At 38.8% G+C, this 27,162-nt stretch overlaps 1 protein-coding gene across 1 annotated transcript in view; it reads right to left on the bottom strand.

Moving 5' to 3' along the window:
* FOXN2 (forkhead box N2) overlaps positions 1 to 26,885 on the bottom strand; it is a 58,098-nt gene extending 31,213 nt beyond the window's left edge. Inside the window, exon 1 of the mRNA XM_040224765.1 lies at positions 26,703 to 26,885. The gene's annotated coding sequence lies outside the window, so the exon portion shown is untranslated. The remainder of the gene's footprint in view (positions 1 to 26,702) is intronic.
* Between the last annotated feature and the right edge of the window lie 277 nt (positions 26,886 to 27,162).

Raw genomic sequence — 27,162 nt, 5'->3', positions numbered from 1 at the left:
AAAATAGGCAGTTAAACCTAGAAAATGTGGGATTTGAAAAATATATCCTAGGCTTCCCTGGTGGCTCAGGGAAAGAGTGGTTAAGAGTCTGCATGCCAGCGCAGGAGACAGGGGTTTGATCCCTGATCTGGGAGGATCCCACATGTCATGGAGCGATTTAAGCCCGTGTGCCAAAACTACTGAGCCTGTGCTCTCGAGTCTTGGAGCTGCCAACTACTGAGCCCATGTGCGGCAGCTGCTGAAGCCTGCATGCCCTACAGCCCATGCCCAGCAACACGAGAAGCCTCTGCAATGAGAAGCCTGCCTGCACATCACACTAGAGAGCAGTCCTTGCTTGCCAGAACTAGAGAAACCCTGCGTGCAGCAATGAAGACGCCGCACAGCCAAAAAGAGAGAAAAATGTATCCTAATTTATTAGGTGTGGAACTAACATAACTCAAATAATGAATACATTCACTATAAACTGATTTCTAAAACCAAGACACTGCTACAAAAAAAAAAAAAAGGAAATAAATGTACAAGACAATTTAGCAAAATACACATTTGTGACTCTAAATCTACACTTCAGGAAAGAACGGAATTTTCCCTCACAAGGGCAATTTTTAAAGTGGAGAGTTCAAATAATCCCAGTATTATCTGAGCCCCTGCCTAGAGTCTCACTGTGTGACGGTCATGGCAGTATCTTGAGAAGAGGGCTGAGTGTTTAAACGCACCACATTTTTTCCGCAGCTATGCAGCTCATGCATCTCTGAAGGTGCCTAACAGGGAACTGCACGTCTGCATATCGTGTCCTACGATACAGTGATGCTCAACTTCAGGGCGAGAAAAATAAGATTTCATCTTGAAATTCTTAGATCACATTTCAAAATGTTAAGAGGAGAGCACTTTTGCTTAGGTTTGTATTACTAATACTACTTGTCTGGGAGGAAATGCTTGACAGAGAATAAATAAGGGAAACCGAGGCAGTAAATTTTCAGTTTTACAAAGTGCTGAATGAAAGGTATTAGAGATCACACCGAGAGCTTTTTTTTTTGCCCAAAATAACTAAGAAACCTCCTACACATACAGTGTTGTTTAAAAACCACATAGATTTTTATGACTTAATCTGTTCACATTTAAACTGACTGTATCAAAGACAAAGCAAATCAAAGTTTTTTCCTTTATAATTAGAATCCTTGATTATACTACTTAGCCCTCTTAAGTTTTTCACACATCTTACAAAATTGAGTTGTACTGAAGCTTGTTTTCCCGTCCACCAAATTCATTAACATTACTGCAGCAGTAATTCATTTGTTTTTTTATAGATGACTTACATTCTACTTTATGAATACACCACAATTTATTACACTCTTTAGACATTTATTTATGTTTATGTTTGGGGCTATTACAAGTAGTACTGCTATGGACATCCTTGTTTATATCCCTTGGAACACAACTGTAAACAAGTTTTCTGAAATTCTAAAAGCACAATACATGTGAAGCAGCAGGGTTATTGGGTCAGAGTATTCTTTTCTTCAACTTTACCTGCTAATGACAGATCACTACCAGGAATGTAGAAGTATACTGTTTGCTCCATGAACCCATCAAAAAAATGTTTGCCAACCTGATGACTGTGAATTTGTATCTCCTTGTCCATTCTGAAGATCAGCCCTGGGACTTCTTTGGAAGGAATGATGCTAAAGCTGAAACTCCAGTACTTTGGCCACCTCATGGGAAGAGTTGACTCACTGGAAAAGACTGATGCTGGGAGGGATTGGGGGCAGGAGGAGAAGGGGACGACAGAGGATGAGATGGCTGGATGGCATCACTGACTCGATGGACGTGAGTCTGAGTGAACTCCAGGAGTTGGTGATGGACAGGGAGGCCTGGCGTGCTGCGATTCATGGGGTCGCAAAGAGTCAGACACGACTGAGCGACTGAACTGAACTGTGGTATAATTTGCATCGCCCATATTATTAATGGAGTTGACTATCTCTTCACATACAAAAGAAACCTAGAAGGCAAACGTGTATATATATATGTATATATATATACATATATATATATACATACATATATACACACAATTTTCGTGTGTGTGCCATTTCTATTAAATGTGTGCCCCTTTCTATTAAGTGTCTACTGAAGACATTTGTATTGTTTGGATACTAATTTTTATACATAATGCAAATATCTTTCCCTATTTAGATGGTTTGTCTTTTTGTTGCCTATTACTGAAAAAGTTCTCAACTTTAATAGGGTGAATTAACCCTTTTCTTTATATAGTTACTATAGTTTCTCATTTAAGAATTTCTTCTGTATACAAAATTCATAGAAGTTTTATCCCATACTGTCTTCTATATGTATTATAGCTTTTACCTTTCACATTTAAGTCTTCAATTCACCCCCAAAATGTATGGATGTATTTTTTAAAATTCAATTTCATCTTTTACATATGAATACACAATTGTTCCAGCATCATTTACTAAAAATTTGTCCTTTCTGTTGGGAGAACCAATCCATCACTGGCTCTTAGCACTCTAACATTCTCACCAGGTATGCCAAGAATGATAGATCTTTCTGTGGCCCATTTCTCAGGACTGTGTTTGCCACACGCAAAATTGAGGAATGACTTAACACTTTCTAGACAAAGGGCAGCAAGAGTTCCATTAACATTTCCTTTTTCATCAATAAGTTATTTAAAAGAATATATCCTAATTTCCAAGGGATTTTTTTCTTGGTGATTTCTAATTTTAATGATTTATAGCATACTAATCCTCTGAAATTTGTTGAAACTTGCTTGATGGTCCAGTTGGTGCTGATTTTCATGATGATTCAGCTGATGTTTCTACAGTGATTGGATGCAATATATGTCCATTGGATGAAACTTGTTAACTACATTGTTAACTACATTGTTTAAGTTTTCTATATTCCTGATTTTTTTTGGGGGGGGGCGGTCTGCTCTCTTTACCAATTAATGAGGAAGATATATTACAATCTCCCACTACACTGGTGAAACTTGTCAATTTTTCCTGGTGGTTCTATTAATATGTTTTATTTGTGGTTTTGATTATTAGTTGCATATAAATTTAAAACTTCTATATATTCATGGTGAAGTGAAACATATACTATTGTGGATCAACTCTTTTATCTCTAGTAATTCTACTTGCCTTAAAAGTCTATTTCAAATGATATCCCAGTTTTCATTCCATTAATATTTGCCTGGAGAAGGCAATGGCACCCCACTCCAGTACTCTTGCCTGGAAAATCCCATGGATGGAGGAGCCTGGTAGGCTTCGGTCCATGGGGTCGCTAAGAGTTGGACACAACTGAGTGACTTCACTTTCACTTTTCACTTTCATGCATTGGAGAAGGAAATGGCAACCCACTCCAGTGTTCTGGCCTGGAGAATCCCAGGGACGGGGGAGCCTGGTGGGCTGCCGTCTATGGGGTCGCACAGAGTCGGACACGACCGAAGCGACTTAGCAGCAGCAACATTTGCCTGGTATATCTTTTTCCATCATTTTACCTACAACATGTTTTCCTTTTGTTTCTTTGTTGTTTAGCCACTAAGTCATGTCCAACTCTTTGCAACCCCACGGACTGTAGCCCACCAGGCTCCTCTGTCCATGGGACTCTCCAGGCAAGAATACTGGAGTGGGTTGCCATTCCCTTCTTCACTGTTTCTTTGTGTCTGTACTAACTCCCATATAGCTAAACATTTTGAAATGTAAGGCACTGATATACTGGGATTTACTTGTATCATCTTATTTGTTATTGCATTCTGTTTCCTTCTCTTTTATCCCGCTTGCCTTCTTGGGGATTTTTTTTTCCTGGTTCTACCTTTTCATCATCTACTAGTTTGGAAGTTATGTATTTCTATTCATTCAATATCCTGTGATAAACCATAATAGAAAAGAATATGAAAAAGTATATATATATACGTACACCTGAATCACTTTGCTAAAAAGCAGAAATTAACACTGGATCAATCATACTTCAATCTACAAAAAAAAGCGGTCTGCTAGTGAACTTTCAAATTTCTCTGAGCATGTCTTTACTTTGCCCTTGTTCTCAAAAGTTATTTTTTTTTTGCTAGCTATAGAATTCTGGGTTGAATTAGAGTAGTTCAATGGCAACCCAATCCAGTATTCTTGCCTGGAAAATCCATGAACAGAGGAGCCTGGGCAGGCTACAATCCATGGGGTCGCAAAGAGTTGGAAATAACTGACGGACTTAACACTTTCACTTCAGTTTCAGAGTAGGTCAGTTTCTAGATTTATTTTCACTGAGTTTATTATTTTCATGGTCTCTTATTTCCATTATTGCTACTGAAAACTGATAATCCTTTCAAGGTGCTCCATGTTTTCTCTTAAATATTTCCCCTTTACTAACCTCTTTTATAATTTTCATTTTCTTGTCTCTCTGTATTTCTTCAGGTTTATCTTTCGTTATATCATTTTTTTCTCCAATGGGGTCTATTTGCTTTTATCTATCCCTTACATTCTAACTTCAGTTACCATGTATTTCCATTTCCAGCACTTCTGATTCTTTTACAAAATGTTTGCTCTTTTCCTCACTGAACATATTAAATATCTTCTTTTATCTTTTACATCTGATAACCCCAAGACATGATCTAACTGTAGGTCTGATTCTACAGATTCTCTTATATTGTGCCCTCTTTCCTTAGATGGTTTGTAAACTTTTATTTTAAGCATCTCATTTTTCATTAAAACTTTACCAATACAGGAATTCTTTCACGATTATGATTTTTCTACTTCTGTCAGGCCCCTGGGAGTAGCAACAATCCAGGATCAGTTAAAATTCTTAGCTTGCGGTCTAATGTGAATTCAGGCTGCAAACAAGTGTCAGGGTTGGTTCGTGGTAACAAATTTTCAATAGAGATTTATTTTTCCTGTTCACAGCAATATTCTAGAAAGATAACTTTCTTTGTTGGGAAAGAATTTCTAGATCACTCTTATACCTATTTTCTGTTTGGTAAAGTGCTATTATCGGGGACGACCTAGATGTTTTTACTTTGGCTGGCTCTGGGTTTTGATTCATGATCCCTGAGCCCCCACAAGGCCATGAAAACAGAAGCTCACTTGATTTGGTAAATACCTTCAAGGCAATAGCCAGCTTCAGTACTCAGCTTACCTCACTGGGTTTCCAATTAATGTTCGGTTTAAACAGTCTTTACTTTGGGGCCTGAGTACTGATGCATTTGATCCAGCACTTTAGGTTGTTTTGAGCAGAAAGGCTGGTCCAGGTACTTAGTTCGCCATGTTGCTGGAAACAGACGTTTATATTAGTTTCTGATGGCAATATCTCTGAAATATATTATCCTGTATTTCAGGGCAGTGGTTCTTAAGTTTCTTCTGCTTCCCTACATTTGAGAACTTTGACTTACTATCACTAAGAGTTGCTCGTAATGACAGTGACTGCCAGCTGGTAGTAGGTAGAAGACAGTTCCCTGGAGATGAAAGATAGTAATTAAAAGTCATGTGTACATTTTTTTGTTCAAGAGGGTGCTGCTTCTCATCCCCTTTAAAAATCATCCTGTTTAAATATAGGAAGAAGATTTTAACCCCTTCACTACGATTCACGCCGGGGGCCCCTGATTTGCACTGGGGCCCCACTGGCATGTCTTGACTCAGTCTACCTTTGTGTCCGTTCCTCTAATGACTCTCATAGTTGAGGCAGATCTAGAAGCCTTAGGAGTCAAAGGGAAAATGTGGTTCCAAATGGAAGGTGAGGTTTAAGCCCCCACTTCAATGTCTGTATTGTTTCCATGGCAGCAGGTCACAGAACACCAAAGCGAACAGGGGCCAAGAGATACACTCCAACCCTTTCATTTTACTGTGGAAGAAATAGCCTCAGAGCCAGTGATTTTGCCAAAACCATTTCCTGTGAGGCAGTGCATCCAGGACAACACCTGAGTCTTCCGAAGCCCACTCTCCATCCCAACCCCGCTCCACTTTCTTCTCACCTCTTCATCCAAGTGCCAGGCTGTCTGGCACATAGCAAAAATACTCAAAGTGTTCAGAAATGCTTGGTGGCTTGCAAGAAAAATCATTAGCCTTCCCAACTCCACTTATGTTTGTATATCTCCTAGCTGCATATATGAAGGGCTTCTCCCGGGGCTCAGCGGTAAAGAATCTGCCTGGAATCCAGGAGCCGCAGAATGGATTTGATCCCTGGGTTGGGAGACCCCCTGGAGGAGGGCATGACGACCCACTCCAGTATTTTCGCCTGGAGAATCCCATGGACAGAGGAGCCTGGTGGGCTATAGTCCACAGGGTCACAAAAAGTCAGACACAACTGAAGCAACTCAATACATACATGATTCAGGCTATTGTAAACAAAGATTTGGCAAAGAATAATACTCACAGGGATTGTTCAAGTATACAGGACTGTTTGCCACTTTCTCGGTATTTCTCAATTAGCATCTGCCATAGATAAACTCTGGGGGACGTAAGTTTTAAAATTTTTCATTTTGTGCTTTCATTTTAGAAGCAATATAAAGGAAAACAATCAAAGAATTAAAAATAAATTTACTTCAGATACTAAAGTCAGTGATTCTAAAAATGGAATCTATAATTATTTTCTTTAAAAGAGATCCATGTATTATTCCAGTTACAAACACTGCTTCACACTGAAAGGTCTCACATTTGCTACACTTGAGTTACTGGATTAATCTTAGTTCTATATTCTAGTCTTCAGTTGTACTGTAGTCACTGTACCTGATTATACAGGTATATGATCCCTTATCTAAAATCCTTGAGGGCAGATATATTTCAGAATTTATAGAGTATTTTGGATTTTAAAAAGGGACTACGATGTTTATGTGCTATGTTATATGACGTGTCATTGAGGTCTGAGACAGGACCCCATAAGAAAGATGTTAATATTTTTGCAGAAAAACGTATATTCACACTAAGAAGGGAGTAAATAAAGGCCATCAATAGTCTTCTATCAGTTCAGCTTATGTTTTACCACTCAATGGGTTAAAAGAAAATTTGGCTTTCGGAGCATTCTATTAAAAACATGGAAATACAATTACAGAAATTATCTGCTATAGACTGGAAAGCCAGCTAAGTTTCATTAGAATTTCATACAGATTTGATAAGTGCAAAGAGTCCACCTTAGGGTACATGAATTTAGTGCATAAACTTTGAAAGTTTTTTCCCAACTACAAGGAGACCCTTTTTGTCTACTTATAATTTAACAGTTGAGGATACAGAATAAATAATCTCCTGTTAAGCAGGAAATATACTATAATATGAACTCTAAAATGTCAGAAATATCTAAATGCATATAGGAATTTTAAATATATTCCAAAGGTAACATATTAGCTATATTGGATTAGGAGTATAATGTCTTTACATAAAGTAATGTGATAAAAGAGAGAAAGAGAAGTATAAAAGTTATACTATTCAGAATGATCTCTCCTGGTCCTTCAAGAAGAAACCTTTTATTCCTACTACACTCATGGCTCCGTTGTCATAGTTGTTAGCTATATGGTAAAATAGTGTACAACTATACAATGAAAGGCTTCTTCCTTGAGAAAGGAATAAATATATGTAATACTAGAAAACACTGAGTAGAAACATGAGGCCGTACATTTGAAGTTAAAATTGTGAAAGATAAGACAACTTCATATTATAAAGCCATAAAATAGAAATCATTATTATTATATTAGAATCTGATGGCAGTGAATAGAGGGTTTAAGAGGAAGCATGAGTTGTGAAGAGATACTCCTGGGTTCAAATTCCAGCTCTGCTACTCAACAGACTAGAAGACCTATCAATGTAGAATTCTAACAGTACCTACATAGGATTGTCAGTACAAACTAAATGAGAATATAAAGGACTTAGAACAGAGGTAGAGAGTAAGGACACAATGAATACTAGCTGGTAAGTATTATTACTATTATTAATTTTTAAACTATTATTAGCTTTCTTTCTAGAGCAGTATATATATATATATATATGTTATATCTCTCAAATTAAAAAAATAGAGTATAAGATCTATAACAATATTTTATGTCTTAAAGTTTATAAATTTTTAAAAAGTTCTAACATTAAGGATGGGTCTCCTTTTAAACTAATGACATCCTCTGGTATGGCACAAATTAGGACTTCTCAGAAGGGTGCTGCAATAACAGTTTCATCATTTTCTTTATGATGTGACTTTCACTTCCTTTTACTGTTTCCATGAACTTTATGTTATGTCAATCTTTTACCAGTCATGCCACATGACAGAATCTTTCTTCAAATCTTTCTAGTTTAATAATCTAAAAGAATTAAACCATATAGAAACTTTCAGAACTTTTTAAAGTTGATTGCTATTAATAGCCCCTGAAGAGTTTAAGTTCCTTTATTAACAGCTCTGCCTAATGCTAACATTCTAATACACAATAAAAGAATTTATATATATAAAAAAAACAAACCAACTACACTACCTATGAAATAAAGTATGCTAAGCTTTCACTAGTAACGACATACTCAATAATAAAAAGACACAGCGGCAATATAATGCTATAATCAAAACAGGACAAGAATATAAACACATACATGTCATTGTTTAGTCAGTAAGTCATGTCCGACTCTTGTGATCCCACGGACCATAGCCCATCAGGCTCCTCTGTTCATGGGATTTCCCAGGCAAGAATACTGGAGTGGATTGCCATTTCCTTCTTCAGGTATCTTCCTGACCCAGGGATCAAACCCGTGTCTTCAGCATTGGCAGGTGGATTCTTTATTACTGAGCCACCAGGGAAGCCCCATCTACATACATAGTTTTATTTATATCCAACTAGTTCAGAATCTACTATCCTGAATCCACAGAATTCTCACCAAGTTAAAATATACAAAATAATTTCTTTCAAGATATTACTATATTGTAAGTTTCTGGATAATATCTATAGTACCTTAAAAATATGGACTCATGTATATAAAATTAAACAACCCCCCAAATCAGGCCCTCAGTCCAGCAATTCCCATGAACATAAAAGCTTTTTCGTGTATACCTTAGTAAAATAAATCCATGGCAAATAAGGAATTAATTGCAATTAATTCAGTTCTATAAATGTGTTTAATACTTTTTAAAAGTCCTTTTCAAATTATTCTAGAGTTTCATGTTACATTTTTGAATTTTAACTGTTTTTATCTTACCTATATCATAGTTCTTAGAACCCTGTATCTGTAAGTTGTGAGAAAATTTTTTAATTTTAAATTTATATTTAATTCATTATATCATATAATAATTGTTTTTAGAAAATGAAGAGTAGCATTGAAAAAAGACATCAAAAAATAGCTAATTTTTGATGTGCGGTTATTTGTGTTAGTTGCTCAACCATGTCTGACTCTTTGTGACCCCTATGTACTATGCCAGGCTCCTCTGTCCATGGAATTCTCCAGACAAGATTATTGAAGTAGGTAGTCATTCCCTTCTCCAGAGGCTCTTCCTGACCCAGGCATTAAACCTGGGTCTCCTGCATTGCAGGCAGATTCTTTACTATCTGAACCACCAGGAAGCAAATTTATTACAATTTATTTTTTTCTTACACCCCTGAACATCACTGAATATTTCTTTCCTCATTATACAGAAAAGGTAAATGATAAAAATCATTTTGCTGTTTCTAAAAAACTTTTACTACACTGGAGTGAAAAGGAACCATGCCATCTGTTATGTTCTACTAGAACTGGAAACAAGTTGAAACCCTCTTGAGCAATCATACCGAGAGGCCCTGAAGAAGGCTTCCAGTCAGTCCCATGCTTAAAGCAAGGGGTGGATAATCTCAAGCTATATGGTGGCATCTGAACTACAAATAAAGTTGTTTCTCACCATTTTCACCCTTCTAGTCTAGCTTCCTAAAATCAGTCTCACTATAAATACTTTAAACATCTGAATTCCTAAAACTTGTGACAAATGAGTATGATATTTGGTTATATTTAATTTTGTACACATACAATATCTAATTATGTCTTTTTACATGCTCTTAAGACATTTGGAAACATGTCTATTGACTTGTCATTTTACCTCTCACCAAGAACTTATCATTATCAGTAAATTAAACAATCTTAGAAGTGTCAAAAGAGCAACCAGAGAGTAGGCCCCTTCTCAGACTTGTGGTTTTTCCATCCAATCACCTTAAAGTAACCAATATAAAGCATCATCTGACAGGCTACAGCAACCCTAGCAAGGGGAAACAAGCTGTCGATTCACTTAGCTCAGATGACTAAACAATGCTTTCCACAGAAAATATCTAACACAGAGTTAAGGCACAACACAGAGATCCAAGAAGTTTATGAATTTTATCAGAATTGCCTGGCAGTTACTTCAGTTCTTTACTGTGATTTAAGCTTGGTCTCTGATTAAGATATGCTATATAATAAAAGGAATTTCCACTCAATTTCCCCCTCCTTTCCTCATCTTCATCTCCTTAGGAATAAACCATTTTTATTAATTAATTATAAAATGTACCACTACTCAAGACTGGAAGCCACAGTACTACATTTACTAGATTGACTCAGCAATACAATAAGCTTACAAAAAGCTCACCATTAAATATTTTAGCAGTTTACAGATACTATTTTCAAAATCTCAAGTTCATCATTTTTAAATCATGAAAACAATTTTCTTGCTAATTTACCACACTGGTAGTAATAATACCGTAACACTTACTGAGCAATACTATTTGCAAGGCATTGTGTAACAAATACAATGCTAAAAACTTTAATATTCTACTAGCTCACATTATCTTATAACTTTGGTAACTCTCAAGTAAGAAAAAAAATAAGCCATATTGAAGGAACTCACAACCTTTTCCTACAATACATTCTTTGTTTTAAGGTTCTCTGTTATAAATATGGACAGGGAGTCCTGGTGTGCGGGTCTCAAAGAGTCGGACACGACTGAGCAACTGAACTGAACTGATCCTGTAAAATCCAATATTGAGAGTAGAGGGTAGGTTCAAATCCCCAAAGTACGACTGCAAAAAGACGCATGTTTGATTATAATGCTACATGATGTCACATACCCAGGACAATTGAAGCATTTCGGTCTCTGAGGGATAAAACTGCCTCTTGGTCACAGATTTAGGTGACACAGCATGTGATCCATTGTCTCTAAACAAAAAATGTGTGCAGCTGCATTTGCCAGTCAAGAAAGGGAAAGGGAGGGGAGGACACAGAATACAAAAGGGTCAAAGATTTGTTTCATAGGGAAACTGTTTTCCAAATAGGGATTAAAAAAAAAAGAAAATTGAATGAGGGAAAAACCTTTGACCAACTCATGCTAAATGGCAGAAAACACTAAAATCAGGGAGGGGAGGGGGAACTGGTGTGGTAATCTTCCACCGAATCCACTTATCTCCTAAATCAACTTGCCCAGATACATTGTGTAAACCATGGTTCAAATGCCACTTCTATCTGAAAAATTTTGTGCTCTTTGTACACAGTATAGAGTTTCCATACACACTGTTGCGGAACTTGTCTTTAAAAAATTAAATTTAAAAAAAGGGTCTCAGTTGTTCATTTCTTTCTTGGAGAAGTTAAAATGAAGCAACAGTTTTATAAGTTAAAAAAAAAAAAAAGAAAGGTGTCATCTTCTAACCAGTAAGTTCAGTTCAGTTCAGTCGCTCAGTCGTGTCCGACTCTTTGCGATCCCATGAATCGCAGCACGCCAGGCCTCCCTGTCCATCACCATCTCCCGGAGTTCACTCAGACTCACGTCGATCGAGTCCATGATGCCATCCAGCCATCTCATCCTCAGTCGTCCCCTTCTCCTCCTGCCCCCAATCCCTCCCAGCATCAGAGTCTTTTCCAGTGAGTCAACTCTTCGTATGAGGTGGCCAAAGTACTGGAGCTTCAGCTTTAGCATCATTCCTTCCAAAGAAATCCCAGGGCTGATCTCCTTCAGAATGGACTGGTTGGATCTCCTTGCAGTTCAAGGGACCCTCAAGAGTCTTCTCCAACACCACAGTTCAAAAGCATCAATTCTTCGGCGCTCAGCCTTCTTCACAGTCCAACTCTCACATCCATACCTGACCACCGGAAAAACCATAGCCTTGACTAGACGGGCCTTAGTCGGCAAAGTAATGTCTCTGCTTTTGAATATACTATCTAGGTTGGTCATAACTTTTCTCGCAAGGAGTAAGCGTCTTTTAATTTCATGGCTGCAGTCACCATCTGCAGTGATTTTGGAGCCCCCCAAAATAAAGTCTGACACTGTTTCCCCATCTATTTCCCATGAAGTGATGGGACCAGATCCCATGATCTTCATTTTCTGAATGTTGAGCTTTAAGCCAACTTTTTCACTCTCCTCTTTCACTTTCATCAAGAGGCTCTTTAGTTCCTCTTCACTTTCTGCCATAAGGGTGGTGTCATCTGCATATCTGAGGTTATTGGTATTTCTCCCAGCAATCTTGATTCCAGTTTGTGCTTCTTCCAGCCCAGCATTTCTCATGATGTACTCTGCATAGAAGTTAAATAAGCAGGGTGACAATATACAGCCTTGACGTACTCCTTTTCCTATTTGGAACCAGTCTGTTGTTCCATGTCCAGTTCTAACTGTTGCTTCCTGACCTGCATACAGATTTCTCAAGAGGCAGGTTAGGTGGTCTGGTATTCCCATCTCTTTCAGAATTTTCCACAGTTTATTGTGATCCACACAGTCAAAGGCTTTGGCATAGTCAATAAAGCAGAAATAGATGTTTTTCTGGAACTCTCTTGCTTTTTCGATGATCCAACAGATGTTGGCAATTTGATCTCTGGTTCCTCTGCCTTTTCTAAACCAGTAAAGAAACCTGATATTCTCTGTATAAAGACCAAATTACCCTTTTTCTTAATGAACCCTAGCACATAACATGCCTTTCACAGAGAGACACTGGTTTCAAAAAACAGTTCCACAACAGATCTAAGTTGAGTGAAAACTTTCTCTGTTGAGGAAAATAGGTATTTCTAACCTTGGATGCAAGGCGATCCAACCAGTCCACTCTAAAGGAGATCAGCCCTGGGTGTTCTTTGGAAGGACTGATGCTAAAGCTGAAACTCCAATACTTTGGCCACCTCATGCTGAAACTCCAATACTTTGGCCACCTTATGCGAAGAGTTGACTCATTGGAAAAGACTCTGATGCTGGGGGGGATTGGGGGCAGGAGGAGAAAGGGACGACAGAGGATGAGATGGCTGGATGGCATCACCAACTCGATGGACCTGAGTCTGAGTGAACTCCAGGAATTGGTGACGGACAGGGAAGCCTGGCGTGCTGTGATTCATGGGGTCGCAGAGAGTTGGACATGACTGAGCGACTGAACTGAACTGAATAAATGCTTTTAAAGGCTTCCCTGGTGGCTCAGACAGTAAAGAATCTGCCTGCGATGCAGGAGGCCCGGGTTTGATCCTTCAGTTGGGAAAAATCCCCTGGAGAAGGGAAGGCTACCCACTCCAGAATTCTTGCCTGGAGAATTCCATGGACAGTTGGAGCCTGGTGGGACTGTGAGTCCCAGTCCATGGGGTTAAAAAGAATCAGACAAGGTAATGACAAAATAATTCGTAACTTCTATTAGTATCTAACACAAAGTACGAGTTTATCTTACATGTTATGAAACATGATAGGAAAAAAAGCACTACTAGCTTTTGGTGTAAATGTAGCTTAGAAGACCCATCTTCTCAACCTTTGGGATGATGATCAATGTCGTGTCTGAAGAAAAGTGCATTAGAAGCTGAAAAAAACAGTACAGAAAAGTAAACAAACACAAATGGAAGGAAATACCTTTACCATGTAGAATGAGAAGTAATATCACCATATTGTAACCAGGAAGCCAACCAGCACTTCAGTTTTTCGATAGTGCTGTAACTGTACTTGAAAAGCTATTTTGAAAGGAACAAAGTTTCAGAAACCCGAAAAATCAACAGATCAAATGTCCTAAAGTAAAAAGATAAATTTGGTTGGCATGAGAATACAAACAGGTGGTATTCTTTGTCCAAAATTTATTTATGGGTAATATGGCTTTCAGTGCTTTGAATATAAGCCATAATTAGTCAGCCATGCAGTAAGTATACAGTAAATTAAACTGTTCCACTGAAAATAAGCATCTTTTAAAAGCACATTCATGATAAAAATAAATTTAATAAAGGCAAACAGTGATATCTTGCATTACTAATGCCCCCATAACAAATTTGGAAAGCAAAATTAGAACTTAAGACTGTATATGGCTGATTCAATATACTGATTTTTTATATAATTCTAAAAACAATACAGGGGCTCCCCTGGCAGTTTAGTGGTAAAGAATTTGCCTACCAGTGCAGGGGACACAGGTTCAATCCCTGATCCAGGAAGATCCCACACACACCACTAAGCTCATGTACCATAACTACCTTAGCTGGTTCTGGAGTGCTGGGAGCCTCCACCCCTGAGCCCACATGCAGTAAGCAGCTCGGGCTCCCCAGAGCCTGTGCTCCACAACAGGAGAAGCCACTGCAATAAGGAGCCGCACACCACCACTAGAGAGCAGCCCCTGTTCGCCACAACTGAAGAAAAGCCCATGTAGCATTGAAGACCCAGCACAGGTAAAAATAAACAGGTAAATAAAAACAAACACTCCCACAAAAGTAAGTTAACATAAAATTAAGTCCTCTTTAAAACAGGACTAAGCTAACCTTATATGAACACTTACTGACGTCAGATATATTTATGCTAAATTATTAAAAATATATGTTGTTAAATACAATATCTGCTTTCTCCTGCAACATCTGGATTGTTTACCCTCCCTACCACTATTCAGTCAAAACCCTAATATTTATGGCCTCATTTAATGACAATTCCTCCATGTAATTCCCACCTGAACTTCTCTTAGGGATTTTCAGTCTCTCTTAACAATGTTCTAAATGTGTTTATATGTCCTCTTTTTACAGTGGTTATTTGTGTCAACAGCGCACAAGAAATAATCAACATGAAATCCCTTTATAAACACTAAAGTTCTATATTATAAAGTAAATAAAAAACTAATAAAACCCAGAAGAGGTTAGGAAATAATGGGCTCAACACACCTAAGAAGAATACTTCAAGCAAGTACAACTTGGTTCTAACTTGCTGCCAACTAGACAAGAAACACAAAGGTAAAATTATATTTAAATTATACTGCAATGATAATATTAAATTAGATACTATGTTCCACTATGCTCTGCGATCTTTTCACTTCCTAAATTTCACTTCTCTACTTAAGAAATTTTATCACAAAAAAAAACTTTAAGACATCAATTATTTTAATTCCATGTGAACAATATGCTATTTTGAAGTTGCAATTAAAGGAAGCCTACTGTTAATCCATTTGTATAAAGAACTACCAAAGGAAACGTCTGACAAAATAGGGAAAATGAGTTATTAAAGGTACTGACACAGCGTTAATAAAGCCCCATTATGACTATGAAACCCACCTCACTCAATCCCATTCCTTGGGGAAAGTTCTCACTCTGTTTCCACAGCACTAGAACCTACCTCTAGAAGTGTATGTCTCATACTGCAATTATTTACTTACATGCATCTGATTCTTAGTATTTAACCCATTTTTGCTCCATAATTTAAGAATGGTTCTAGGTGTATCACTGTATGGTAACCTAAATGTAGGTTAGCTTTTAAATACTGGAAAAAGCTAAAGCATTACAAGTCAAAGCACGAACACTTGTATATGTGCAACAGAAAGGCAAGCCCATGACCCTTTCACAATTTCCCAAAGGATCTTTAATAGATTCTTAAAGGTTCTCTTAATTACAAAGAAATAATCACGGCAAAACAACAGGTTCAGAGTTTTGTAACATGTACCTACAATCAGTGGACAGTATCAAGTAGCAATAATTTCAGAAGAAATGAAAGTTTTTTGTTAAGATTTAAGGGGAAAAAGACATACGCACTCCCCAAATTAAATTAGGAAAAGGATTTTGAGAAGATAGTAACTTTGGTGGTAATAAATTTTGATTCCTTGAAAATCTTCACATAAAAACAGAGTGAGCAACTAGAGAGCAAACCCCAAACCCACGGGTAATACGGATATCTACAAAACTATGTTTAACAAAGTCTCCCCACCAACCCCCAAATACAAAGGGCTTAAACAAATCACCAACAGTCCACAGTCTTACTTTCTGTCAGTGTCTGGGTGAGAGAAGACAGAGGGAAGCAAGGAGGGACTTGAGAACAAAATGACCTGGAAACTACTGACAGGCAGTTTGTACTGAACGAAAGCTGAAACTAAATGCAAGGAGACTACAGTAAGGCTACAGTTCCTATAAGCATGGAACAATCTAGTCCCTTTAAGCATTCAAAACTTGACATTTGGGGCTCTCTTCTAAGACAAACTCTAAGCTTAAGAGGAAGTACTAGGAATGGCAAAAAAAATTAAGCAGGATAGAGAAAAAAGAGGTAAAAGAGAGTCCAGACAGAATACCAGTGTAGAACAGAGCCGGGAAATCTCAGAAAGCCATTCACCATTTTTAAAATAATGAACAACAACAAAAAAAACAAGAATGTGAAGTTAAAAGAGTTATCAGAACCAAGCCTCCTCCTAGAAGTTTAAGAAAACTAGTTTCATGTAAAGAAATGATGAAAAGCGTTGAGGAAGAATATCACGCAAAGTTACAATAAGAGAAACAGAAAAACAGTTAAATTCGGAAGCAGAGGGGAAACAGGGACCATGGGTAAAAGTTTCCATCACACAAAATGAGTATGTTGAATACTAGAGATGTGCTGTACAACAGAGCTCCTATAGTTAACAATACTGTATTGTACACTAATTTTTTTTGTGTGTGTGTACACTTAAAATTTTAAGAGGATAGATCTCATGTAAAATGTTCTTACTACAGTACAAATACAAAAATGAGCTTAAAAATTACATAAGACATGAAAAAAAAAACATATATCAGAATTAGAAAAGCTCAGAAATAAAACAGAGCTCAAGAAATAATCTGAAATAAAAGAGGGGAAAAAAAACTTTCAGAAATGAAGACCTAAGTAAAGAAGAGAAAAAATAAACATACAAAGCCTTAAGAGAAACAGAGGATGAAAAGGAAGAAAAGTTAATCAGAAAGAAATAAAGAGGAAACAGGCTACCCATACTGTATAAGAATACATAGTTGGGAAACAAGTGATTTTCAGAAAAGCTAGAATACTGGTCACATTTTGAAGAAAAGGAGCTATGCTTTGGAATAGGCATGTAAAAGGGCATCTAAAGTGGCTGGCAAAATTCTATTCCTTAACATGAAAGATGGTTACATGAGGGTTGGCCTTAGAATAATTCACTAAGCTACACATTTCTTGGGTGGTTTTTAGCATCTACATTTTAACAGTAAAAAGCATTAGAAATTTTAGAAAATAAAAAACTATCAGTTCAGTTCAGTTGCTCAGTCATGTCTCTTTGCGACCCCATGGACCGCAGCATGCCAGGCTTCCCTGTCAATCACCATCTCCCAGAGCTTGCTTAAACTCATGTCTATCGAGTCAGTGATGCCATTCAACCATCTCATCCTCTGTCATCCCCTTCTCCTGCTGCCTTCGATCTTTCCCAGCATCAGGGTCTTTTCCAGTGAGTCAGTTTTTCGCGTCAGGTGGCCAAAGTACTGGAGTTTCAGCTTCAGCATCAGTCCTTCCATGAATACCCAGGACTGATCTCCTTCAGAATGGACTGGCTGAATCTCCTTGCAGTCCAAGGGACTCTCAAGAGTCTTTTCCAACACCACAGTTCAAAAGCACCAATTTTTCGGTGCTCAGCTTTCTTTATGGTCCAACTCTCACATCCATACATGACTACTGGGAAAACCGTAGCTTTGACTAGACGGACCTTTGTCAGCAAAGTGATGGCTCTGCTTTTTTAACATGCTGGCTAGGTTGGACATAGCTTTTCTTCCAAGGAGCAAGTGCCTTTTAATTTCATGGCTGTAGTCACCATCTGCAGTGATTTTGGAGCCCAAGAAAATAAAGTCTGTCACTGTTCCCAGTTTCCCTATCTATTTGCCATGAAGTGATGGGACCAGATGCCATGATCTTTCATGCACTGGAGAAGGAAATGGCAACCCACTCCAGTGTTCTTGCCTGGAGAATCCCAGGGACGGGGAGCCTGGTGGGCCACCATCTATGGGGTCGCACAGATTCGGACATGACTGAAGTGACAGCAGCAGCAGCACCAGCCATGATCTTTGTTTTTATGTTACTGCTTCTAGCTATCAGTACAAAACATAGTAACAAAAACATCTTGGAATAACCTTCAAAATGACTTAATAAAATTACAGGACAAACCAAGAAGACAGGCTTCCCAGTGTTTCATCCTGATGTTTGGCAACCAGGACAACGAATTAAAAAGTCTACCATCTTATACAGAACTGATATGATCTGTTTTTCACATGTAACACATGCTCTAAAAGTATTTGACATTTACTCATTCTTAGGATAAATTGCAAAACCTAAAACATGCAAAAGATTTTTTCCATTGAGAGATACTCTAAAACTGCCAAGAAAACTCACCTTTGAGAAAAACAAACATGGTAATTTTAAAAATAAACATAATTAAATTCAACAAGCATTCACTGAGCATCCGCTACGTGTGCATGTGTGCTAAGTCACTTCAGTCGTGTCTGAATCTTTGTGACCTTATGGACTGTAGCCCGCCCGGCTCCTCTGACCATGGGATTCTCCAGGCAAGAATACTGGAGTGGGTTGCCATGACCTCTTCCAAGGGATCTTCCCCACCCAGGATCGAACTAGTGTCTCCTGCATTGGCAGGCAGGTTCTTGACCGCTAGTGCCACCTGGGATGCCCATGTTATGTATGAGGTGTTTACAATTCAGTTGAAGAAATAAGTAACACAGATAAGAGAAAGCTATATACAGTAAGTGCTTTGAGAAAGGTACAAAGTACTATGGAAGAAAAGGACAGAAGAAGAAAAGGACATCCCGCCTGCTTAGTATTTTAACCAGATGCCTCTCATACTCCTCCAATTCATCTTCCCCAATACTAGCAGAATGATCTTTCAAAGACCCCAAATCCTCTTTTTAAAAGAGGATTTTCCCCCCCTTTTTAAAAGGGATTTCACAAAATAACAATACACAGCAGACAATTCAAAAGCCTTACAAGAACCAGGCAGGTAACAAACAAGTAAAGCTGGTCTTCTGTAAGAAAGATGGAGACTGCCAAAAGAGGGCAGTTACTTATAAGTTTTAGCCAATCAAAACTATGAAACCAATGCTGCCACAATATTCATTTTTTCCAAGGGACAAGAGAACTCTAGATTTTTGTGTGAAATGCACCAACATCTAAATATTGGCAAATAGGCAAAAAAAAAAAAGTGTGGTTTTTTTTTTTAATATTTCAAGCCCAACAAAACACAGCTGAAGGTAGAGGTTGCAAACTTTGGCTTACAGAAATACTAACGTTCCAACAAAGGGCCCCTACTGTCCTCAAAATTGAATAACGGTTGTCTTCAAATTCAAAGGAAAAAATGAACAATTTTCTCATAACATTTTCTTCAAATTTTAGCACCTGCTACCATTAGTCTGCTGGCAATAGCAAAAATGCAAGAAAAAATAGAAAAAGGAACATTTGATAGTCACCTTAAAACTGCTTCATCTTTTTTTGGTTGTGATCAACAGTTTTGCTCACATCATTTTATACCATATACCTGTTACATGGTCAAATTTTCTGTTCCTAAAATTGTTTCTAGATTATATGATAGAATCAAATATATTAATATACCTGTTCTTTAGCAAAAGAATGCCATGAGATTTCAGAAAAACCATGGGCCTAATAAAATCTAAAATCTTTAGCATGGTGGCTGACAAATCCATACAAAATCTGGCTTTTGTTTGCACCTATTTCACACCTCCAAGCTTCCTGAATATCCAGTGCTCTTTTACTCCTTAAGATGTATTTCAGGCTCTCCACCCTATGTTTCAGAGACTCAAAGTTCTCAGTCTAGGAGCCTTCCTTGAATTATCTAATGTTTCCAATCATGCTTCCTCAGCGTCCTACTTAGAGTCCTATTACAGAACTTGGGCTTCCCCAGTCGCTGAGACACACAGAACTTACTTGCTGCTTCTGATTATTCACCATTTGCTTACCTTTCTAATTCAGGCACTAGACCAGTAGTTTTTGAACTTTTGATGCTATCCCACAATAAGAAATACATTTTTATAAGAGATCCATGACATGCTTACATATATAACTGAAACAAAAATGAAATAACACTTTTACCCTTACCACATACAACACACTTACATTTTCTATTTGATTGTATTTTTTAAGAAATATTGGTCACAATTTACTATATTGATTCTCTATCATCCATTTAAGAAATGCTGTACTAGAATATAAATCCTTGTAGGCAGAACAAAAATACATTCATTTTTATTCTCTGCCACATACCATAATATTTAGTAAGCAAATGTTTAAATGAGTAAATAAAGCAGCATTCTGTACTAGAAAAGTAAAAGAGTAATAAGGCTTTGAAGTCAAGCAGACCCATCACCTACCAACTTACTTAATGCGTCTCTGACAAATGACTTCACTCCCTTACATCCCAAGGAATAACACTACTTACTTAATTCACTATGACAACAAAGTAGTGGCTTTCATATCACAGAATGTGTTAAGTCACTTCATTCCTGTTTGATTCTGTGTGACCCTATGGGCTGCAGCCTGCCAGGCTCCTCTGTCCATGGGATTCTCCAGGCAAGAATACTGGAGTGGGTTGTCATGCCCTCCTCCAGGGGCTTTTCCCAATCCAGGGATCAAACCTGTGTCTCCTGCATTGGAAGGCAGGTCCTTTTACCACTAGAGCCACCTGGGCCCAGAATAAGCACTGTATAAATATTAGTTTGCTTTGTCTAAACTGTATTCTTCCTTATTTTTTCCTGGGAAAGAAACGTCTATCTCATCCTGGCAAACATCCATTTTTCAAAGACTTCGGGTCATAGTACAAAGAATATGAAATTTTAAAATCTGACAGACCTGGGTTCAAACACCCAGCTCGGTATTTACATAACTTCTGTTTCTTTATAAGAATAAAATATGTCCTGCCCAGTCATTATGGATAATTATATATTCATGTGTCTAATATAATACCATGTCAGAATATAGCAGGCACTTGATAAAAGGTAGGAATTGTTGCTATGATTATTAGCAAGTGTTGCTCACTCAGCATAGATGAAGAATTTAACCTGAACTTTTAAGGAAGAATTGGACAGAAAGTTAGGGCAGACAGACGGAACAGTAAAATCTCAATTTACAAGAAATCTCTTCCTTTTTTCCTGTATTTCCTCTTTTAAGACAAATAAACCACAAGGATGTAAGTTCATCAATTTCAATTCTCTACTTCTAAGATTATATAAAAAATTCTAAATAACTGTACTCTGTGTCAAAATTCTAATTTAAATAATAAATTATGCTCAGTCAGCTGAACATTATAAAATGTGAAAAGTGTAAACATATTAGCAATGCGTTTTAGAGAGAATTTCAATAAGAATTCAATGTAAAAATGCTTTCAGTTAACCCAGTTAAACAGAAAAAATTAACTGAAATTCTTACTCAACATTATCTTTCAAAGCACTTCTGAGGGGAAAAAAAAAAACCTCTAAGTAGCAAAAGCAGCAAATATCTATGAAAATACAATCAAGAAGTCAAAAATTTTCTTATACAATGTGCAAACTTGATAAGATATGAAGATAATTAATGATAATTAAACTATTCTGCTAACTTAACAATACTACACCTACTTGGAGAGAATCAAAATAATTTTCCATTATTCATGTTGCTAGCAAAAAGATGGCTATTTTAATAGCATACATATTTAACTTTTACAATAACAGCATATTTCTACATGGCTACTTAGCTTTATTTAGGCTTTTAGGCTTACAGTAATACTATGTTTACAGCTGTCAATGAAATAAGACCTATATAAGTGAGCGGATATATTCTATTTTATGTTCACATCAGGCTGACTTCAAAAGAGTAGAATGATGTCTCTTGTTCACCACAAGAGATATACTTAAATACAGTAGATGCTCGATATACTTAAATACAGCACTTCAATACAGTAGATGCTCGATAAATATCTGTCCAAGTTTAATGTTTATTTATGGACAGGAAAATTAGGTTGAGGGAAATAAATACACAAATCAAAATTAGGTCAAGGCCTTGAGCGTGAGCCTTGCTTGGCAACTTGACTCCAAACAGCTGAGTATAAATGGGTGGGGAACGAAACCTGACAAAGACCTCAAACAAGCAATCAAAGCCTGTCAACATCAATTTTTTGTTGTCAGTATGTACCCTTGATATGCTGTGATGAGAATGGCACTTCACCTCTGTGGTCTTCCTCCCTAAAACCCATTACCCATGTCTAACTCATGAGGAAAACATCAGGTAATTTTCAATTGAGGGATGTTCTATAAGATTTCTGACTGGTACTCCTAAAACCTCTCACAATCATCAAAAATAAGAAAAATGTGAGAAACCAGAATTCTCAAACAGAAGAAGGACACTTGGGAAAAACTAATGAAGTATGCAATTTAGTTAATAGTAAAGTAGCAACTTTGTTTCCTTAGTTATGACAACTGTACCATAGTAATGTAAGAAGTTAACAATAGGGTAAATTGGGTGAGGTACACTCTACTATCTGGCTACTTTCTGTAATTGTAAAACTATTCTAAAACCAAAAGTTTATTTAAATTTTAAAAAAGGGCAAGGGAAATAAATATATGAATCAAAATCCTTTGGAAGTGAATGGTGATAAACATTCTTTTGGGTCCTTTACATTTGGTAGCACTCTCATACAGTGGAAATTAAGGTTCTGAACAAGTCTACAGTATTAATTATGAAGTCACATATGACCAAAGCAGATGCTCCTTACTTTTGTTTTCCAAAGCATCATTCTTAGGCTTCCACACTTCAATTAGTAACTCTGTAACAAAAAATTGTAACATTAGCTATCATCTCTATATTGAATGAATTATCTCATATCTCATACCTCTAATCTCTATAGTCATTAAAGATTATATTCACCTTGATATCTTCTACTCACATTACACTCTAACTAAACTCACCATCTTGACTATGCTCCCTTTCCAAACCTCATTCTCAAAGTTATTCCCCTTCCATAGTCATTAACTAGCCTTGCACAATGCTGTCCAATGAACCTTCCTCAAATAAGGACTTTATCCCCTCATTCCCAGGCTTAAATGCCATCTTTTTTTTTTTTTGGATTAAACCATGTTTAAATTCAGAAGTGATGTTTGCAAGGCCATCCATAATTGGTTATTCTTTCGTACCCTTCATACATACTTTCAATCCATCTCTCTACCTTGTAAGTGCTGCCTTTCCTTTATTCAGAAAATAATCAAATACTCACTAAGCATCTTATCTGGGGGCCGTGGGGGTAAGACTCCTCTGGGTGGTCAAAGACTTTAATTTTCTTGGAATGAAGAATAGAGAATCTGTTTTGCAAGGCTGTAGCCTTAGTTCCCATAACAGTGCCTGGCAAATGGTAGGTGCTCGAAAACTATTTATTAAAAACCACACACAAGGTAGTATAGCATGCTACAACCCAAGAGAACAAGACTTTTCCACTGGAGAGGTAGAAGGCAGATCTAAAATGATTCCAAGGCTCTCAAGACAATTAACATTTTAACCAAGCCTCAAGTTTGAGTAGATTTTCAGTGGTTAAGAGGATGTGTGTAGGTACATTTCCAACAGAAAAATGTTGTATCAGCCAAGGGAAAAAGAAGTAAATTGTTACACCATGTTGAAGTAGTAAATAATGAACAGTTCCTGTGGAAGATAAGATGGGAGACTAGGTCCAAATTTCAAAAACTCGTGAGAAGAAATTTGATATTACTCTTGATGTAAGAGGTTTTGATCATTAAGAGTGATATAATCTTTAGGAAGATTAATCTAGTGGGACTTCTGAAAGCAAAAACCTTACTCTCTTCAAGAAGTTACCCCTCTATCTTACTCAAACCTTCTAATTTCCTTCTCAACTCTTACAGTACCTGCCTGCATCATACAATTTAACTCCTAATTATATCATCTCACACTGTAATTTTTTTTTCACCTGTATTAATCATGTCTCTTCAACCCAAGAATAAGGATCAAATCCTAGAGCACTTTTTCTTCCCTAAGAAATCAACAAAGAATTGGGCCCTTTATTCTGGAGGACCTTTTTGCAAGTATGCAAAATCCAGTTGCGAAAATGACAACAATCCATCCAAAAGCAAGGCACACATACACAAGCTGCCACAAGAACAAGATTAATCCTTGTTTGGATGGCACTTTGTAAAGTTTTATTTGATAGCCACATCCCATAACTATTAATGTAGGTATCTCCCAGCATAAGTTTTCAGTATTTCCTCCATTATATAAGTACTTTTTCATCTCATTTAGTTTTCTTTCTCAACTATGCATTGGTCTCAGTGGTCACCCCACATATTCACTTCTCAATTGCATTGTCTTTTCTGCACTGAAGCCTCTCCAATCTTTTTAGCTATTAGCTTCCCTGAAAACCATTATTATGGCATATTAAAATTCTAATGAATGGTGCTGCTATAACTTTTACACATAATTCTAAATGTTTCCTGTGGTTTAGCACTCTTCAAATAAAACTGATGCAAATAAAAACATATGTTACAGAAATAATTCAAATTCACCAAAACATTTACAAAATTTAACACGATGAAATCAAAGATTGTATGTACTTAAATTGTATGTATTGATACCTAAATTCTGAAAACTCCAAACTGTCCAAATATCTATCTTCAACCTTTTTTTAACTTACCTTACTTTAAAATAATTTAATAATATATTTATTTTGCTTTTTGTTATTTTTGATCTTTAGCCCTTGGTCTCTTACTTTTATATATTCTAAAACAATTTCATTTCTTTAAAATCTGTTGATGTTAACATCTATACTAGCTGTTAATACTTTCCCTTAAAAAAAAAAAAAGGAAAAGTGCCCACGCACAAATCAAACAAAGTATTTTATCTCTAAACAAGTATTTCCACTAGTAATACATCTTTTCAGGTCATAATGAAACTATCAAAAACAAATCCTCCAGAAAGTGATTACTTCTGATTACATTAGAAACTTATTAACCACTCTGAAATTCAAACGGATTTTTCCCCCCGAGTTGAGAAACTCCATAATGTACTCTTCTGTTCCCCAACACTCCTTAATGGTACCTAATACTGCTTAGATTTTAAATACGAATCATCAAAACAGGAGAAAGCACCTTACACCGACTGCAAGAAAACAGGGAGAAGTCGACTTGGTTTGAAAAGAGATAAGAGTAACAATTCAGCTTCAGCTTTTTCCACTTCCCCATCTCAGGAAACACCACATGTGGGTGCAAAGCAACTGCAGGGCTACAAAGCTCCTGGCTGCCACTGAAGCCTCTGCTCTAGCGGCGCTAGGGCACTCAATGACACTCAGTCGGCCACGTGGCTGTCACAATCAGAAGACAGGATTAACAGCGTAAACTAACCTGGAAATAACAATCGACCTCTTCCCAAAACCTCAGAACTGGGGTGAAAGAAAGAAAGTTGTGTGTCATTTCCTTGCACGCTAAAGCTTTTTTCTATAAACAGAAAACGAAATACAGGGGCTGCTTTAAAGAGTTTTTAAAGCAGAAATCAGGCCCCGGAAGATTCCCGAGAGTGTGCCCCCAGTGAATTAAGACACGCTAACTCTCGTGAGCGGCGATGGGAACAGAGGCATTCTGCAAAGGGGCAATGGGGTGGAGTTTAGTAAAATGGAGCACTATACACTTGGGCGGCTTTCCCCTGACTCCCACCTTCTTCCCGGGTTCCAAACTCTTGGCTTTTGCCGCGGGGCGAACTCAGAAGGGCTGAGGGACCTCGCACACGCCCTCACGACCTCTCGCCTTCCCAGTAAAAAGAACTGAAGGGCAGAGATAGAGGGCCCAAGAGAAGCGGCGAACAGGAAGTGTCCATATTGCAGAGCAGAAACACTAACTCCCACCCCGAGATAGCACCCTCGGCGGACCCCCGGGCGCCCGCTGGAGGAAGGGCCCGAGCGTGCCGAGGTCTGCCACCCTCACATCCGGGACCCAGCCCTGCCCACCCCAACGCTCGGCCGCCCGGCTGCTCGGAGTTCACTGCCGGCCGCGCCCGGCGCCTCCCCGGGCTCTACTTGGCCCGGCCCAGCCAGTCCGCCCGGGGCCGGACGAGAACTCCACGCCCGGCACGTCTCGCTGCACTTCAAGCCGGGGGAGGGGGTTCCGGCAGTGACTCCCGACGGGCTTGGGGCGCTTCCCTCAACAGTAGATTCGCCCCGAGTCGAGCCCGAAGAGTCCTCGGGGCCACCTCCAAGCCTTTCCGAAGCGCCGGCAACACTAGCCACGGTTTCCACCGTGGACACCCGCTCCCGGGCCGTCATTACACCCCTCAAGAAAAACTCCTAACTCCTCACCCGGCCGCACTACCCTCAGTTCGCCGCCCCCCGGGAGCCCACAAACCACCCAAGCCACGCGCAAGGGAAGACTCCCCTGGCGGCGCCAATTCATCACGGGACAAAAATGTCCGGGCGCGTCACGGGACAGCCGCCTCCGCGCCCCACGCCCGGCGCCTGCCGCACGCGCTGTCCCCGAGCTCGGGAGCCCGGGGGCCGGGAGCACGGACGCCGGGCAGCGCCGGCTGGGGAAGGCGCCGCTCCGCTCGGGACTCACCGTCAGCTCGGCCGCCGCAGCGGAGGGGCGAGAGATGGGTAGGGGAAGACACAATATGGCAGAGCACCACAGCTGCTCTTGGCCGCTTCCAGTAGCCGCCTCCGGGAAGACGCGGCCACAAGCAGGCAGCGGCAGCTGCGGTGGCGGCCGCAGCAGTACCACATCCCCCTCCCGTTCGCTTCCTCCCCTCCCTCCGCCCTCCCCCGCTGCCATGGCAACGAGGCGCCAAGGAGATTAGCCCCGCCCCTCCCTCCAGTCCCCGCCTCCAGCGACTCCTCGGGAGGGGGGGCCCAGGCCTGGGAACTGGCAGGCTGCTGAGGCGGCAGGAGGCGGAGGAAGGGCAATGCGGTGTCCGGAAGGGCGGGGCTCGCACGGAAGGGCGGGGCTCGCACGGAAGGCAGGGCGGTGACGTTGTGAGCCAGTCAGGTTTTGGGCTGTGGAGGGCTGGAGAAGGCGGGAA

This window comes from Oryx dammah, unplaced genomic scaffold (assembly GCF_014754425.2).
Source record: "Oryx dammah isolate SB20612 unplaced genomic scaffold, SCBI_Odam_1.1 HiC_scaffold_25, whole genome shotgun sequence".
Classification (NCBI taxonomy): domain Eukaryota; kingdom Metazoa; phylum Chordata; class Mammalia; order Artiodactyla; family Bovidae; genus Oryx; species Oryx dammah.
Note: the sequence above shows the minus strand (reverse complement) of the source record. Positions and strands in the feature narration are given on the sequence as shown.